The sequence below is a fragment of the Zea mays genome, chromosome 6, assembly GCF_902167145.1.
Source record: "Zea mays cultivar B73 chromosome 6, Zm-B73-REFERENCE-NAM-5.0, whole genome shotgun sequence".
In the NCBI taxonomy this organism is placed as follows: Eukaryota; Viridiplantae; Streptophyta; class Magnoliopsida; order Poales; family Poaceae; genus Zea; species Zea mays.
The window spans coordinates 103,676,390-103,695,045 of NC_050101.1; the positions used below are offsets into that span (position 1 = coordinate 103,676,390).

The following is an 18,656-nucleotide window of genomic DNA, read 5'->3' on the forward strand; positions in this document are numbered from 1 at the left end:
CCCCCCAGGCACGGTTGATCATGGCCCGGAGCGGGTAAGTATCTCGGAATGTCTTCGTCCTGGCTTTTCATTCGTATGTCCCGGCCGTGATTTTCCTTTTTTCCTCAGCAAGCGGAGCCATGGCCTGACCGACCTGGCACCCCGGAAGGCCCTTAAGACGGTGCCGGCTTGCGTGGCCAGCGCCGCTCCAGGCCTTGCCGTCCAGCCGACCTTCTCGCAAGGCGTTCCACCGCAGGGGGCTCAGGCGGCACCGGTCGTCGTGGAGCGGGTTCCCGAGGCTGGCTCCTCTGCCGAGGCGGCCATTGTGATAGGGGAGGCGGCTGACGCTGACGTGGTCCCGAGCCCACCGGACGTGCCGGCCATGCCGGCGCCTGCCGCTACTGAAGTCGCCGCCGTCCCAGTCGGAGAGCGACCGGTTGCTGCCGACGTTGAGACGGCTGATGCGTCGGCGCTTGGTGCCTCGGAAGAGGGGGGCGTGGAGACGCGATCCGTCCCGCCGGGCGGCAGCCTCGTCGCTGTGCGGCAGAGCTCCGAGGGCCGGCGCTAGTTGCTCCGGTTCCGGACCCGTGAGGCCTCGGAGCCCGTCTTCGTTCTCGACGATGAACGGGAGGACCAGTCCTGGGATGAGCTCCGCGAGTGTGCTGAAGCAACGGTGGGGTCGCTCCGGTCGTCGCTGGAGGTTTTCTGCAGGGACGTCCCCAAAATCCTCCAGGTAACGGTTTCAGGCATACCTTTTCTCTTCTGTGACCGAGGCGTTCTTCGTGACGCCCCGCTTCCTTCCCTCAGGATCTGACGGATCGGAGCGCCGCCAAGTCGTCGTTCATCCGCCGCGAGGTCGACGTCTGGGGCTCGCTGCGATCCCTGAGGACCTCGCTCGCCGGGGCTACTGCGCGCCTTTCTCAGCAGGGTGCCGAGGTAGCAGACCTCCAGTTGCTCTGCATCGACCTGAGAGCCGAGGCGGCAGCGGCGCGCGCAGAAGCGCAACGGCAGCGGTCGGAGTTCGACCAGGTCGTCGAGGAGCGGGACCAATCTCGGGGCCGGGCTGCCGAGGCCGAAAGCCGGGCCGAAACCCTTGCAGCCGACTTAGCCGTAGCCCAGGTCGCAGCCTCGGAGCAGCGTGCCCGAGCCGGAGGTACGCCTTGGCCATCCTTGGTTTTCGTTCCTGTTTGTTTCCTCTGCTTGTGTTTGAGATCTTTCTTCTGGTTGTTCGCAGAGCTCTAGTCCGCCCTTGATGAGTCCGCCAAGGCGCTTGCCGAGGCGCTTGCCGGGGCGGCCGAGCAGAGGGAGGCCGACCACGCGGCCATGTCCGAAGCCATCTCGGACGTTTACCGGATCCTTGGCTCCGGCGACGTCCCCTCAGGAAGCTCCCCTCAAAGTCGCCTTCAAGTCTTGGGCGATCATGTGCGCGGCAGACTCCGCGAGGCGCTACACCACGGCGTCAGGCGGGCCTTCGCCGTGCTCGCTTCCCACTACGTTGTGGACCTGGAGCGGGTTAGCGAGGGGTATTGCCTTCCCGACGAAGATGAAGCCGCCCTGGCAGAAGTCCAGAGGCTCGATGCGGCCGCCGTGGGTCCGAGCGTAGTGCTGGCGACCACCTTTGAGGCGGAGATCCTCCCACCTACGCCGTCGCCGGAAGCCGAGATGGACTTTGCCGAAGGTGGGGACGGAGCTGAAGGCGCGACTCCTTCCCAAGGCGACGCCTAACTTTGTTGGAACAGTCTCTGTTGGATGCGCGTGTGTCTTTCTGCGGCCGCTGAGGCCTGAACACTTTGTTACCGTTGCATGAAGTCGTACTCCTTTTCCTTTTATTTTGCTTGTCCGGCCTCGCCTGTTAGTAGCAGGGTGGCTTCCCCAAGTAGGGGTCACTTTTCGTGGCGGGTGACGAGTGAGGTGTCCCTAACCCGGAGGCATGGGAGTCCCTCAGCTCAGTCGGCCTTGCCACTTACATGCATCCACGTTCGCTCCTTGGGGTCCTGCTTCTGACATAGCCGGGGGAACGCAAAAGCCTTTTTGATTGAAAATTTTGGACGCAGAGAGGTTCCCCAATCTTGACGCAGAGGGGTTCCCCCCTTTTTAGCCCCCGAGGGAGGGTCAGGCTCTGCCGAGGCGAGGCTGACCCTTCCTTGACGACTAAGACTTGCGTGGGAGCGAGGTATACGAACAACTTGAAAACATCTTAAGGGTAGAAGCGACGTAGCTGTTGGATGTTCCAAGCGTTGCCGTAGACCTCGCCCTGACCGTTGGCCAGCTTGTGCGTTCCGAGCTTCAGAACTTTGGCGATGACAAGCGGTCCTTCCCGGGGGTACATGTAGCCCCCGGGTGCCCCCAACAAGGGCTCGGGGTGCTGTGTGATGGTCGCGATCTTCTCCGGGTGGGCTTCGATGCCCTGCCTGGAGATGATGAACCCCAAGACCAGGATTGAGCTTGGCGCCTTTCGCCTCTTTGATGGATCCCGCCACCATTAGCTTGTGGATCTCCTCGCCTATGGTTCTGCGCTCCTTCCCGTCGAACCGGCACAGAGGCTGCTTGTCGGGTCGGGCTCCGGCCCGAATATCTAGCGAGCGTTCGGCGACATTCCTCGGTATGCCGGGCATGTCCGAGGGACTCCACGCAAAGACGTCGGCGTCTGCGCGGAGAAAGTCGACGAGCACTGGTTCCTATTTGGGGTTGAGCCCGGAGCCGATCCGGATCTGCTTGGAGGTGTCGCCGCTGGGGTCGAGGGGGACGACCTTAACCGTCTCCACTGGCTCGAAGTTGCCGGCATGACGCTTCACGTCTGGCACCTCCTTAGAGAGGTTTTCCAAGTCGGCGATGAGGGCCTCGGACTCGGCGAGGGCCTCGGCGTACTCCACGCACTCCACGTCGCATTCGAACGCGTGTTTGTACGTGGGGCCGACGGTGATGACCCCGTTGGGGCCCGGCATCTTGAGCTTCAGGTAGGTGTAGTTGGGGACGGCCATGAACTTCGCGTAGCATGGCCTTCCCAGTACCGCGTGGTAGGTTCCTCGGAACCCGACCACCTCGAACGTCAGGGTCTCCCTTCGGAAGTTGGAGGGTGTTCCGAAGCAGACGGGAAGGTCGAGTCGTCCGAGGGGCTGGACGCGCTTCCCGGGAATGATCCCATGGAAGGGCGCAGCGCCTGCTCGGACAGAGGACAGATCAACACGCAGGAGCATGAGGGTCTCGGCGTAGATGATGTTGAGGCTGCTGCCTCCGTCCATAAGGACCTTGGTGAGCCTGACGTCGCCGATGACGGGGTCGACGACGAGCGGGTATTTCCCCGGGCTCGGCACGTGGTCGGGGTGGTCGGCTTGGTCGAAGGTGATGGGCTTGTCGGACCAGTCTAGGTAGACTGGCGCCGCCACCCCCACCGAGCAGACCTCCCGGCGCTCTTGCTTGCGGTGCTGAGCCGAGGCATTCGCCGCTTGCCCACCGTAGATCATGAAGCAGTCGTGGACCTCGGTGAACTCTCCTGCTTGGTGATCTTCCTTCTTGTCATCGTCGCGGGCCCTGCCACCCTCCGCGGGTGGCTCGGCCCTGTGGAAGTGGCGCCGAAGCATGACGCACTCCTCAAGGGTGTGCTTGACGGGCCCCTGGTGATAGGGGCATGGCTCCTTGAGCATCTTGTCGAAGAGGTTGGCACCTCCGGGGGGTTTCCGAGGGTTCTTGTACTCGGCGGCGGTGACAAGGTCCGCGTCGGCGGCGTCGCGTTTCGCTTGCGACTTCTTCTTGCCTTTCCTCTTGGCGTCGCGCTGAGTCGACGCCTCGGGAGTATCTTCCGATGGGCGGCCCTGGGGCTGCTTGTCCTTTCGAAAGATAGCCTCAACCGCCTCCTGGCCCGAGGCGAACTTGGTGGCGATGTCCATCAGCTCGCTCACCCTGGTAGGGGTCTTGCGACCCAACTTGCTCACCAGGTCGCGGCAGGTGGTGCCGGCGAGGAACGCGCCGATGACATCCAAGTTGGTGATGTTGGGCAGCTCGGTGCGCTTCTTCGAGAATCGCCGGATGTAGTCCCGGAGAGACTCTCCCGGCTGCTGCCGGCAGCTTCGGAGGTCCCAGGAATTCCCGGGGCGCACGTACGTGCCCTGGAAATTGCCGACGAAAGCTTGGACTAGGTCGTCCCAGTTGGAGATCTGCCCCGGAGGAAGGTGCTCCAACCAGGCGCGAGCGGTGTCGGAGAGGAACAGGGGGAGGTTGCGGATGATGAGGTTGTCGTCGTCCGTTCCGCCCAGTTGGCAGGCCAAGCGGTAGTCCGTGAGCCACAGTTCCGGTCTCGTCTCCCCCGAGTACTTTGTGATAGTAGTCGGGGGTCGGAACCGGGTCGGGAACGGTGCCCGTCGGATGGCCCGGCTGAAGGCCTGCGGACCGGGTGGCTCGGGCGAGGGACTCCGATCCTCCCCGCTGTCGTAGTGTCCCCCACGCCTGGGGTGGTAGCCTCGGCGCACCCTCTCGTCGAGGTGGGCCCAACGGTCGCGGTGATGGTGCTCGTTGCCGAGGCGGCCCGGGGCCACAGGCGCGGTGTTGCGCGTGCGCCCGGTGTAGACCGAGGCTTCCCGCATGAACCGGGAAGTCGCGGCATGAGGTTCCGAGGGGTACCCCTGCCTTTGGGAGGCAGAGCTCTCGGCCCGTCGGACCACAGCGCCTTCCAGGAGATTCTTGAGCTCCCCCTGGATTCGCCGGCCCTCGGTGGTTGATGGCTCCGGCATCGCGCGGAGAAGCATCGCTGCTGTAGCCAGGTTCTGGCCGACCCCACTGGATGCGGGTGGTGGCCTGACCCTGACGTCGTCTGCGACGCGGTGCTGGAAACCCTGGGGCAGATGACGTATTTCTCCGGCCGGGGGTTGGCCCGCCCATGCCTGCCCGATGTCCCGGCGGATCGGCTCAAGCGCTCCTGCTCCCTCGTCGAGCCTGACCTGCACCCCGCGGATTTGCTCGAGCTGTGGGTCATGGCCCCCCGCCTGAACGGGGACCACAGCTAGCTCCCGTGGGATGTCAACGCGGGGCACCGTCCTAGGGAGATCACCGTCCTCCGGCATGCCGAGATGATTGCCTTCGGAGGGACCCCCTAGATCGACGTGGAAACATTCGCGGCTTGGGCCGCAGTCCTCGTCGTCGAGGCTGCGGCTACCGTCGGAACAGTCGGAAAGGCAGTAGTCACATGCGGTCATGAAGTCCCGCATGGCACTGGGGTTGCCAAGTCCAGAGAAATCCCAACAGATGCTGGGGTCGTCGTCTTCCTCGGACCCAGAGGGCCCGTAGGTCGAGACGCCCGTCAGCCGGTCCCAAGGCGACCGCATGCGAAACCCCAGAGGGTTTGGACTCGCCTCTGCGAGAGCGCCCGCCAAAGCGAGGCCACTAGGCGGGTTGAGGCTGAATCCAAATGACGTAGGATGGGAATCGGTCGGTACCTCTTGGTCGACGAGCGGCGATAAAGTCACGTCGGGGACTGACTGCACCGTCGTCTCAGGTACGAGGGCGACGTCCAGCAAGCTTTTCGCAAGCGCGCTGGCGTCGTCCGCTTGCTCAGGATTGGCGTGTCGCGGGGAGACGGCGCTCGTCTTCGTCTCAAGCGCGAAGTCGATACCCGGTGCGCCCCCCCGTTGGGGTGCCGGCGCTGTCGACTCGCTCGGCAGCCGACGAGGCGCTGCCTCCTGCTTGGCCTTGGTTGCCCTGCCTTCCCCTCCGCCGACGGGGAAGAAGGCGGGACGAGCTCGAAGGTTGTTCTTCCGCCACGCGGGGAAGACGTCGTCGATTCCGTCGCCGGCGGGCGGGCTGTCGGTCGCCATTGTCGTTGTCGCGCGGCGGTGGAAGGAGTATCATGTCGTAGCCGCCGCCGAGGGACATGAACTCAAGACTCCCGAAACGGAGCACCGTCCCGGGTTGGAGAGGTTGCTGGAGACTGCCCATCTGGAGCTTGACGGGAAGCTGTTCGTCAACACGCAGTAGGCCCCTACCTGGCGCGCCAACTGTCGGTGTTTCGAGACCGGGGGGTCCCTGGGCCGACGAGTGAGTGTCGCCGCGTGCCCCAGCCCAGATGGGTCGAGCGCGAGGGCGAGCGCGAAGGGGGGAGAGCGAGGCGGCCGGAGACCGGCGTGAGAGAGGTGGGAATCCCGCGGCCTTCGTGTTCGTCCCGCGCCCAGGTCGGGTGCGCTTGCAGTAGGGGGTTACAAGCGTCCACGCGGGAGAGGGAGCGAGCGGCTCCAAGCGAGCGCCTGTCTCGTCCTCGTCCCCGCGCGGCCAACCCTCTCTAAGAGGGCCATGGTCCTTCCTTTTATAGGCGTAAGGAGAGGATCCAGGTGTACAATGGGGGGTGTAGCAGAGTGCTACGTGTCTAGCGGAGGAGAGCTAGCGCCCTAAGTACATGCCGTTGTGGCAGCCGGAGAGATTTTGGCACCCAGCTGGTGTGATGTCGTGGCCGTCGGAGGAGCGATGGAGCCTGGCGGAGGGACAGCTGTCGGAGCAGTTGGGTCCTTGCTGACGTCCTCTTGCTTTCGTAAGGGGGGCTGAGAGACGCCGTCGTCATGGAGTACGCGGGGCGCCATCATTGCCTATCTGGTGGAGCTAGCCAGATGGGACGCCGGTCTTGTTCCCTGCGGCCCGAGTCAGCTCGGGGTAGGGTGATGATGGCGCCTCCTGTTGACGTGGCTGGCCTGCGCCCTAGGTTGGGCGATGTGGAGGCTCCTCCGAAACCGAGGTCGAGTCCGTCTTTCGTGGCCGAGGCCGAGTCCGAGCCCCTGGGTCGGGCGAGGCGGAGGTCGTCGGCTGAGGCCAGGGCGGAGTCCGAGCCCTGGGGTCGGGCGAAGCGGAGTTCGTCGTCTTCTGGGATTTAGCCCGAGTCCGAGCCCTAGGTCGGGCGGAGCGGAGTTCGCCGTCTTCCGGGACTTAGCCCGAGTCCAAGCCCTGGGTCGGGCGGAGCGGAGTTCGCCGTCTTCCGGGACTTAGCCCGAGTCCGAGCCCTGGGTCGGGCGGAGCGGAGTTCGCCGTCTTCCGGGACTTAGCCCGAGTCCGAGCCCTGGGTCGGGCGGAGCGGAGTTCGCCGTCTTCCGGGACTTAGCCCGAGTCCGAGCCCTGGGTCGGGCGAAGCGGAGCTTCCTATGGTGCCTTCGGCAGGGCCTGACTGCCTGTCAGCCTCACTCTGTCAAATGGCACCGCAGTCGGTGTGGCACATGCGGCGCTGTCCTTCTGTCAGGCCGGTCAGTGGAGCGGCGAAGTGACGGTGGTCACTTCGGCTCTGCCGGGGGGCGCGCGTCAGGATAAAGGTGTCAGGCCACCTTTGCATTAAATGCTCCTGCGATTTGGTCGGTCGGTGCGGCGATTTAGTCAGGGTTGCTTCTTAGCGAAGGCAGGGCCTCGGGCGAGCCGGAAATATGTTCGCCGTCGGAGGGGGGCCTCGGGCGAGACGAAAATCCTCTGGGGTCGGCCGCCCTTGTCCGAGGCTAGGCTCGGGCGAGGCGTGATCGAGTCGCTCGAATGGACCGATCCCTGACTTAATCGCACCCATCAGGCCTTTGCAGCTTTACGCTGATGGGGGTTACCAGCTAAGAATTAGGAGTCTTGAGGGTACCCCTAATTATGGTCCCCGACAATATTGCTGGTGGAAACTTCAGAGCTATCCTTTGAACCGGCCATTGAGAGCCGATTTGATAGGTCTATATGTGTTGTCCCCAGCGGAGTCGCCAAAAAATATGTTGACGCCTTTTCGGAGCGCCAAATACTCAAGAAGAACCGGCGGCGGTGCTCTCTGGTCAGGCGCGGACGACCCACGGCCTAGGGCCAGACGGTCCACGACCTGGCGCAAGGGCTTGGGTTTCCTACCTGACGGCCGGACGGTCCGCGCCCTGGGGCCGGACGGTCCGCGCGTGCGCAGGGGCGGCGGAAGATCGCCGGCGGCGCCTGGATCTCGCTCCCGGGAGGGACCCCGTCGGGGAGGAGAGATCCTAGGGGTTGTCTAGGCTCGGGCCGGCCGACCTAGACTCCTCTAATCGGCGTAGAGTCGAAGAGAGGCGAAGAATTTGGGGATCGAGAGGCTAAACTAGAACTAGACTAGAACTACTCCTAATTGTACTGGAAATAAATGCGAACAGAAGTTGTATTGATTCGATTGATGATGATTAAATCGGCCGTATACCTCTATTTATAGAGGAGGGGGGCTGGACCCTTTACAAACTAATTTCCGAGCTTATCCCGAGATTTTCGCCAACAAACATAGCAAGAAACTCGGAACCCTAATCTGTTCTGCGCCTGCGCGGACCGTCCGGTCCATAGGCACGGACTGTCTGGACCCTCGAACCGTTCGGCCCCAGGGCCGGACCGTCCGCGCACTCAAAATGGTGCTCAACAGAGAGCTAACCGAACAAGCCCTTATATTGTCCAGGTGGCGCTTCGAAAACTATGAAGCCCCCCCCATCAAAAGACATGTCACACTACGCCAGCCAACAACGTCACTAATGAACGATCACAAAGCACAAAAGGTAAAAAGGTTCAACTTGTGATCGAGGGCACCGTTCGTCCGTCGCTTCTACAAAGACTTCGGGATTGACTCAACAAGTTGAACCAACCCCTTGGGGGGCTCATGTTGGAGCGAAGACATAACGCCCCACCCCCCTCGATCTGGTCTCTGAATCATTAAAGCGAGAGCCAAAGGAAGGCGAAGGCCAAGAAGTGTTGTCGAAGGCACGAGGACCCAGCCCTTGTGAATGGTGGCGAAGTCAGTCATGCAGGCCCACTTGTGAAGGGACCAACTTTCAACAAAATCCCGAAGACTTAGCAAGGGTGGTAGCAACTTACAATGATGGGTGTTGAACTTCGTGCCTTAGCGGTCCCTGTATAAAGTGCATACCCTCAACGGGCCCACCTGTAAGCGACCTAGGAGGGTACTAAATCAGTTGTGATTAGGGGTTCGTGCTCGCTATCCTGTAATTACCCCGCTGTACAGTGCATGGCAGGAATATAGTTGGTAGCCAGAGGCATTACTGTACTTGGTCTACCTAACCCCGGCTACACCTATAAATACACTGGTCCTATAGCACTCAGGACACGCTTTGGCAATATACTGCTCTAGCATCCTACCGCCCCACTGTGTCATTTGTCCTTACTCTATCGAGTGTTTGGATTACGGATTTCCGTGCCAACCGCCTTGTCCATCCCCGTATTTGAGGATGTAGATCCAGATCAGATGGGAGAGACAATCTTTGTGGAGGAGGAGCACGATGACACCAATTAGGGTGATCCCGAGCCATCTCCATCGGCCGATGGACCTTATGTCACTTCTTCCACTACTTGGGGTCTACTTGAGCCGAAGCCTGCTGAGGCGATCAAACTGTTGTTGAGGTGGAGGCGACCTCTTCGAGGGATACACCATGGCACATTCAGTGTCGTCACCCACCTCATCAGATGATCGGGGAGCTTCACGAGGGAAGTCACTCGCTCCAAGTCACAATAGATTTCTCACTTTGCTCACTCTAGTTTTGTTGCTTCTTTTGAACCGCTGGACTTTGGACCCTGACTAGGTTAATGTCATGCATGAGGAGCTTGAATACTTAGAAAACTGATTTGACTTTTTGGTTCCACCTAGAAATGGCAATGGGTACCCGCGACCCGATACCCGATGGGTATTTACTCCATTAGGGTACGTATGTGGGCTAAATATTCTACCCGTGTGTCTTTTATTGGGCAAAAATCTTCACACAATGGGTAAACGAGTATTAGAATGTTCCGCCTTCACCCATATCCGTTAACCCGTGGGTATAAAATACCCAATATAAACTTAGCACAAGCATGAGCTCAGACTTTAGTCATCCATCTTTTTTACTATTTAACAACCTTTTAGGCCATAATGTCATAGAAGGCTTAACGACAATTTAATGATCATGTAATGGAACATGTAATGTGCTATGTAGTACTATCCTACTGTTACTACTTTATCCAATTATCTTTGGTGTGTTGAATGGATGGTTAAATGATGTTAGAAATTTTGTAATGGTGTTTAGATGGATATACTAGACATTTGTATGATATAATATTTTGATAGATGTTTAATTTTTGTGGGTACGGGTGACCCATACCTGCATGGGTATGGGTATGGGGGTAAATTCATACCCACCAGTGTGGTCTCATAAACGACCTAATGCTTGCAAGAGCCAAGAACGCCATGATGTGCTTGGCCTGTAGCCTCGGCCCGTAGTGCTGGCCCGACCTGACACGATTATATTTTTTATTTTAAAAAATGTGTATACATATACACAATTTATATTCAATATTAAAAATATCTGAGCATGATGTTCTACTGGTTAGACAGCTTCACCCAAAGTCTCCCGCCCTTTTTTCCATCAGGGTATGGGTTCAAACCCCACCTCTTGCACCGAAACGAGCCGACGAGCTAACGGGCCGATCCGGCACAATCAGCAGGTCTACATGACGTGTATGGGGGGTCGCCCTTTGGCCATCTATATGTGGATGTGTGTTCTAGAACGTTAATCGGACGAGCGTGCAGCGAATTAATTTGAAATAGCTGTGAGGGGTTATTTGTAAAAGATTGACGCGAGAATGTGTTCTAGGACATTAAACGGACGAGCGTGTAGTGAATTAATTTGAAATAGCTGAGGGGTTATTTGTAAAAGGTTGACGCGGGACGACCGTTCAAACTGGTGTTTTAAGTATAGTAGAGACATCATCAAGATCAACTTGCTCTCTTTGTTGGATATTCTATCGAATACGATATACGAATATGAAATCGGATAGAGAAAAAATACTAAAAATCAAATTTGAAAACTTCAATATTAAAATCAAATACCCATACAGATATCTATATTTGCATTTTTAATGAATATGAATACGAACAATTCAAATTTCCGGACACCCAAATTCATCCCTACACGAGAGTAGAGAGTAGAGGACGCTTCTTTTTCGACAAAGAGACTTTATTAAACCCAACGGTTCGCATCAAGACGATACAAGCACATAGAAATGACACGCTTCTGATCAGGTGAAAGTGCATCATTGAAAGAAAAAAAAAAGACGCTTCAGCATCCGCCTGTTGCCTCGCATCAGGTAAAAGTTATATCCACCCGTCGCATACTCCAACCCGCAGCATCAACCAGACATTCATATCACATCAATCTTAATCTTGTTTCTTCCTGCTTCTCGCACAGAACATCCGTCATGCCATCGACCGTACCCAAGCCCAAAGGGCACAGGAAGGTATTACATGCTAACCTGCAGCGCCTGTGGCGCTGAAGGAGAGTATTATTCATCATTGGCCGCGATGAATTCTCACAGCCTGTGGTGCGCTGCGGCACGAAAGAAAGCGGAGGCCAATACCAAGAAGGCAGCGGCCGCCGCCCACCGGAAGCCCCACCGAGGTTTGTCTATTCGTCTTTTTGATGAGGGTTTTCTTTTCTACTAGGGTTTTTGATGAGGGTTTTCTTTTCTACTAGGGTTTTATATAACTGGACGGACCGAGTTTCTTTATACTCATGTTCCAATTAATAACACAAACTCTAATAATACAAAAGAATCCAATTATGCAGAACGAGTCGCGATTTCAGAGAGCACTTCAATACTCCCTCCGTTAACTTGCTATTTATTTTAGTTAATTAATACTCCCTCCATATCCCATAATAGAGTTCGTTTTATCACTTGCTATTTATGTCTATTTTCAAATAAATGATAATAAATCTAAACACATATATAAAAACATATACACTAATTATTATATGAATCCAATAGAAAGCTAAAACGAATTTTAAATTAGAACAGAGGGATTAGATTCATACAACATTTGACGTATATGTTTTATATGTGTCTAGATTCATTTTCATCCATTTAAATATAGACATAGAAATTAAGAACTAAAACGACTACTATTTTAGAACGGAGTGTGTTTTACGATATCTCGAAAAATGTAATTCGCTTTTACTATTGACTAGAAAAAACTCAACCTATGGGGCTAACATAGTACTATAGTAGTATTCTATAAAGATCCCACGTAGATCGAGAAACACAGAGAAACCAACAAATCATGTCACTGCATTATTCTTTAAGCTATTAGCTCATACCAGCAATGGAACACACATACGATAGCTCTCTTGTTGCTTGTGAGGTGAGGCCAGAAATGCGACATTTTCTACGCATGTTTCCCCTGTGAGTTACCTCAACGTTCACAATTCTTAGGGCTTTTTTGACCTACAATGGAACACAAAACAGTAACGCAGCACCAACTAAGCATAAACCGAAGTTGCTATCAAGTAGGTAAGGTAATGATTCAAACCTTCACGCGATCAGAATCAGACAATGGTCTAACTGAGGTATATTTATTAAAAATTTACAGTGACATGATTTAACTGGTTTTCTTTCAAGAAAAAATATGCTCACGCTATTTCTCAGCGGAAAGCTCTAACTGAATTCTTACCAAGCATTAATGAATCTGCTCTCTAGGTCCCTGTGTTGTGCTTTAAAATAGGAAAACCTCTAAAGCCAACGGACCCATCACATATGTACTCAGCAAGATCCTGTCCACAATGTAAAATTGTTTATAATTATCTGCAAACTATGCAACAGGCAGGTGTTTCCTAAGACAGCACCAAAATCATGAGCAAATGTCCTAGCTGGCTTTACCTAAGAAATTCAGTCTATTGCAAAAATCAGAAAATATCATACATCACCTATGGACATTTTAGCAACAAAACAAATCTCTAAACAAGCATCCAATTTTTGGTGAATAGTAAAAAAAATACAATGGCCATGATTATTAAGGATTAAGGGGGACATACTACTCGTGCAGCCACATGCAAGAATATGGAAGGCAAGTCTGTAAGGGCTAAAAAACTATGGTTGATCCACATAAAAACACGTTTTGGACAGTGGACTCACTGAGAAACGACAATAACAAGTCTGAAGCACATGATGATAGTAATAGGGAAATCTTAAATGGAGTCACACTCCAGCTGGATCATAGGGCTAGCAATGAGTTGCTGCCGAGAAGCATGGCCACCAATGTACCACAGCTGCCCACTCAGTCATGCCATATTCCCCCAATGATGTCTGTGAGGGATTATTTTCCTGCATGCCCTGACATAAACATCCCAAGTGTTCGAGGAAGAAGTGTGCATCCCATTAATATTTCAAGTGTTTCTCATACCATAGAAGCATTTGAAATCGGTGAAAGATTTACATGCCAAAAGGCTAGCCCCTGTCGTGGCTGGAAAGTTGTGAAGATGGCTATGGCGTCCTCATCATCTGAGTCAGGTTATAGGCTTATAGCATTATTCAAGTTCCTTGCATATTTACCGCGAACTGTACATCACTTGTTATTAAATTCTTGCGAAATTTTGTACAGGAAAAGACACTACCTCTAAAAATGTATCTTTGAAGTATGTTTTGGCATGTAGAAGTTATCTATGTAAAGCACAAAAGAAGATAGTAATGAAGGGATTAACAAATGTGGTTGGTCAGCCGAGCCCATAGGACACTGTCAACTGGAAGGTGGACAGATGATACTACGATTTCTTAATTAAAAACCATTGCTTTAAATTTTTTCTCTCTCCTCGATAAATTACAAGCCAGTATGCCACATACGTGGCAAGCTAATTAACAGAGACAGAAATATTGCTGCTTTCTGCTCTGGGAGGGCCTTAATATCACAAGTTCACAACTGTAAGTATTAATTATTAACTTAATATACTATAAGCTAATAATCATTGTTTGCCTTATGACTGATCAAGATCAGGTAAGGGAGAGGGTGGTGTCAGCTTCTAGTTGTTCGGCATAAGTGCGTGTGAGAGTTTGGTAACAGAAAATTGTAGGTAGATATCCAATGAGTTTTTGTCGCGTTTTGGAATCTACTAATCACCTCTTCTTTAATTGCCTGTGGCTATCTTTGTCTGGAGGGTGGTGCAAGTGGCCCTGGATCTGAAAAGATGTCCTCAGGGCTTTGACTCCCTTTTTGGTGATTGGCTGAGTAATTTTGGTCATGATGTTAAAAATTTAATCACGCTCAGGGTGGGGGATGTTCTCTGGGCTATTTGGAAGCTTAGAAATGAAGTTTGTTTTAACAACAGGAGCATTATTGAACCTGCTGATGTGATTTTTGCTTGTTGCTTCTGATTGGATTCTTGGGCTATTCTGCAGAAAAGAAGGCCAAAAAAAATGGTGGAACTTGGAAGTCAGGAAATCCAAAATATGGCAAGTGAAGTCTTCAGCTGAGATTTTTGGTGGGGTCAAAAGACTCTTGTTAGCTGAAGTTTTCAGTTCTCATATTTTGTCTGCAATTCAGTGTGATGTCCAAAAAACCTGTCTGTTACATGGTGTCTTCTGGCCCATGTCTATGCTTGTATCGCCTTGTTAAAGACGATGTCTCCTTCGCTTTGATTCTGGTATAGTGCTTTGGGCTATGTTGGGTGGGGTCATTCTCTCACCTCTACTAAGCATGCTCGATTAGGAAGGTTTGTCCTGCCTCTTCCCTGACATTTATGAGTTACTGATAGAAGTTGAATGCATAACTGCATATAAATTTGTGTGATCCAGGAACAAATTGGTAAATATGTGCCCAGGTTTGTGCATGTGTGCCAACCAGGTACAGCTCCTGCAGCTGTGGTAAGAAACTGTAGAAGGTTCAGGTAGTGGAGAAGCATTCCACTTAAATCAAAGTACTTCAAGTTTGAACAAAGACACAATATCTGTGGATGATATCTTCAAGAAAAGTGTGTTTTATGATTTTGCGTTAAGAAATGTTCGAGAGGATGGGATATTGCCATATATTTGTATGTAACAGTGAAGTACGCCCTCTCAAATTTGATATTGCTTTCATTTTGTACTATCAATCTGTCTTTCAATCTTCCAATGGCTAGAACTATACTAGGTTATTTTGCTTATTTTCTTTGCTTGACAATCCTATAACAATTAAAACATCTATAAATCAACATCAACCGTGAGACTTAACAAATTGAGATTCATCTGCATCTATATGCCAAATACATGCTAGAAGATAAATAAGAAAAAGAGAAAGTGTGTGGTGTGCCATTTTGTACCTTCCAAGGCTCTTTACCCCTTTCATCTTCTTAATACAATGATACATAGTTACCCTATGCGTTCAAGAAAAAATACTGAAGGTTGAGTTACAGTTACCTCTACCAAGGGATTATTGTCTAGCTTTAAGGACAATAGATTAGGAGTGAAGGGAGATCACCTTTTTATTTTGTTAGTGTGTGGTTCTACCACAGATCGAGCTTCCTTTGTTATTGCACGAACATCTTCCTTTCCTGTCAAAACCCTGTCTCCTTCCTGGACGCGGGCGTGGCGGGCACTTGCATTGCACGGCCGCCAACATGACCAGCTCCACCACCGCGCAGTGTAAGCAGCAGCACACCTAGAGTTGGCACTGCTAGACCTTGCCCTCGTCTTCATCTCGAAACCTACCAAACCAAATCTAACAAAACCAAAATACATCAGCAACAACCCACACCCTGTTTATGTGCAGCTTAGCTGGCATATGCAAAAGTTAAAAAGGGATTACTGTCAGCTGCTTACAATATTTTCAAATGAAAATTTCGAGCTTCAAATACAGTATTAGGAAATCAACTAAAAGTACAAAAGTCTTAACTCCTTTGGCAAGAAATCCTAATAGTTTCCTCAGGTACGGTAGAGTGGTTATCATGACTCAAGTTAAGGATCCAGATATATTTTAAGCCCAACAAACCATTAGGAAATTAATGGAGCCTCATTCGTCTGCTCAAGGATAGAGAAAGATAAATAAGTTTTAGCTTTCGAGAAAAAAAAAGATAAATAAGTTTTCTTCTAATGGATATAGTTTAGAGCATGTGCATGTGTTCCAACCTTAGGTGCGAAAGGGCCTCTAGCCTAGCGGTTAAGGACTTCCGAGTAGCACCTCTAAGTCCTGGGTTCGATTCCTATCGGGAGCGAATTTTCAGGCTTGGTTAAAAAAATCCCCTCGTTGTGCCGCATCCGCTCTCGGGTTACGATGTCCTGTGCGCCACCCTCCGGTTGGGCCGTTGCAGAGTGGACAGTTGACGCCGGCAAGTTAGTGATGGGGGGCCAGGGTTCGGGGATTTTTTCGGCCGGGACCATTGTTTCGGTCTCTTCTTATACGGAATACCGGGAGGGCGGTCTTTCCCTCCCCGGCCGAGTTTTTTTTTGGTTCCAACCTTAGGTACAGCTCATGCAGCTGTGGTAACGTAGAAATTGTAGAAGGTTCAGGTAGTGGAGAAGTAATCCACTTAAATCAAAGTACTTCAAGTTTGGACAAAGACACAAGATCTGTGAATAATATCTTCACGAAAAATATGTGTTTTATGATTTTGCTGTTACAGACGCCGTTACCGAAAGACAATACAAGCGCAGGGAGAAATCCATGTGGCCCATGTCGGTCTAGATTAGGACTCTTCGGCGCAGGGAGTTCCTGCTGGATTAGATCAGGTCCACATTCTATTAGGGCTCTAGTCTATCCCTAGTTAGTAGTCTATCTGTTATCCTAGAATTTACGAAGTTGTTAGCCTCCTTCATGAGTATAAATAGAAGGCCTTTGGCCCTTGTATGAGCAGGCAGAAAAGATCTAAAGCTCAGAGCCTATAGAGAGGGCGAGCCAATATGGATCTAATCTGCTATTATCAATAAAGACATTTTATTTACCTGCTCGTAACCCTGTGCCTATCATTTGGTATTGGACTAGACAATCCTTCCGCCTGATCTTCTCTTCTGCTGCCGCCGGTCGGCCTGTTCTCACGATGAACGACTCAGCGCCAGGAGAGGATCCCGTCATCACCCAGAGCCCCTTGGACAGTACAATTGCGCTCTCAACGACACCGTGAATACACCACAAGCAGAACAAGGCCGCATCTCTGTCACTGTGAACCGTCTACAATCCCAGGTGTTAGCAGACAAGAAACAGACCTTCAGCGATTCCTCCAAAACCTCCAATGGCGCTGACTTCAGGCACGGCCCACCCCCTCCAGGAGCGCAGAAGCTTGGATTCCCAAAATATGACGGCACTGAAGATCCCTTGGGCTGGCTGCACAAATGTGAGTTGTTCTTCCACTCCGGCCGATCAGTACACGTCTGGATGGCATCGTTCAGCATGGAAGGCACCGCTCAGAAGTGGTATTACCGTTTCTAAAAGAATATAAGTAATCTTACTCTACTTATGGTGGCTAGTAACATTTAACAGCATACATGGTTCAATAACATAATGGAAGGAGCATTACCTTCTCAATCCTGTCGATTGCCTATATGCCACACGAAGGAGATGCGAAGGTTATCATAAGGGATGGCACAGGAAACAGATGCATGCGAAGTTTTTTCGAGATGAGATGGATGCGGCAGATGATGTGGATAGGGAACAGCGGTGGAGCATCCGGTATGGCGTGATACCTTGACCCGCGTGTCTTCTTGTTCGATGAAGCTCGTAGCCTTGCCGAGTCACCCACAAGCCGCACTCCTTCAGCCCGCTTGTCCGCCGGCCGCCGCCGTTCCAAATCCTCTATCTAGCTTCGTAAGCAGCTCGCTTCTCTGCTCGTGGGTCGTCCGCTGCGAGCGCTCTGCAGTCCGTCCTCGCCAGTGGCCTCGGGTCGCGGCCCTCCGCGGCGTCCTCGTGCTCGCGTCGGTGCGGCAGCCCTCCTCGCTACCCCCTCTCCAACAGGGAAAAGTCCAGTCCGGCAACGTCCAGCCGACCAGGTCCAGCCGACCAGCCCTACCTCTCCCTCCGGCCATACCTCGTTTCTTGGTTGCGCTCGGCCACAGATAGGGAAGGCATTTATGGAGCAACAGATCTACGACAATACAATTCCTCCGACGCTAGCACGGGCCGGGAGAGGGAGGGGGAGATACGAAGAGCGAGAAGTCAGGGCGCATGCCAATCGTGAGATCTGAGACGCAGGCATGGCACGCCCTGTATCCAATCCGGAAGAGATGAGAAACTCCGCCGCCGCCGCCGCCGACGCCGCCTTTGTCAGTGGCGACATGGCAGTGGCACGCCCTGGCTCTGGTCAGGGGAGAGGAACCGCCGCCGCCATTTTCGTCTTTGCTCGGTCTGAGGGAAACGTGTGGGGAGGTGGTGGCCGGCCTTTCTATCCTGTGGCCGTTCCTATTCCGCTTACTAGATGACGTAGTAAGGTACACCATACTGACACGTGGGCCCGTCACCGTGCAGCCATATCTCGGTAAGTATCTCACGTTACGTAGGCCGTGTTTGCAATCGCTTTTGGGCCGCTTCTGCCGCGGGTTTCCTTCCGAATGCGCGGAATCCTTCTTGGGGAAACGTTCTTCCAGAAGCTCCGTTTCTAGTTTCAACGCGGCAAGAGAAGCGTCTCGTCCGTAAGAGATGTTAATCGGTGAGGCTGTAAGGTCTCGTTACATTAAAAACTCCCTGCATCAATAGGACAATTCTCGTGCATTGCGATGGCCTCAATTAGACTTTAACCTTCTAAATAAAGTCCGGTCAGGATAGCAATACGTAGATTAAAATGTAAAGTACACATGCATGGTTCAAATCTCATAACAAAATACAACACATCTCCGCACGCAGAGAAGTACGGTGTAGAAAATCATATACAAGTCGAATAACAATTCAACATGTAGATATTTTAACAAGTCTTAGCGGTGTATGTCACTAAAACAAAATAGTAAAGTCATGCTAGGTGCACACT

General features: G+C 52.7%; 2 long non-coding RNA genes across 7 annotated transcripts; one reads left to right on the forward strand and one right to left on the reverse strand.

The window, feature by feature from the left end:
• Positions 1-10,898: 10,898 nt before the first annotated feature.
• On the reverse strand, positions 10,899-18,101 carry LOC103629667 (uncharacterized). Of its 6 annotated transcripts, XR_002262740.2 has the most exons (5): positions 16,645-18,084; positions 15,027-15,424; positions 12,410-12,509; positions 12,057-12,183; positions 10,899-11,223 (listed from the first exon to the last, which is right to left on the reverse strand). It is a non-coding gene; the product is annotated as an uncharacterized lncRNA (long non-coding RNA). The 6 variants fall into 6 exon arrangements; XR_554560.3 differs by having other exon boundaries at positions 10,899-12,183; XR_004850227.1 differs by lacking the exon at positions 10,899-11,223 and having other exon boundaries at positions 11,894-15,424; positions 16,645-17,070; positions 17,217-18,084.
• Positions 11,043-14,805, forward strand: LOC103629668 (uncharacterized). Its single transcript, XR_554562.3, has 2 exons — positions 11,043-11,360; positions 14,128-14,805. It is a non-coding gene; the product is annotated as an uncharacterized lncRNA (long non-coding RNA).
• Positions 18,102-18,656: the final 555 nt, after the last annotated feature.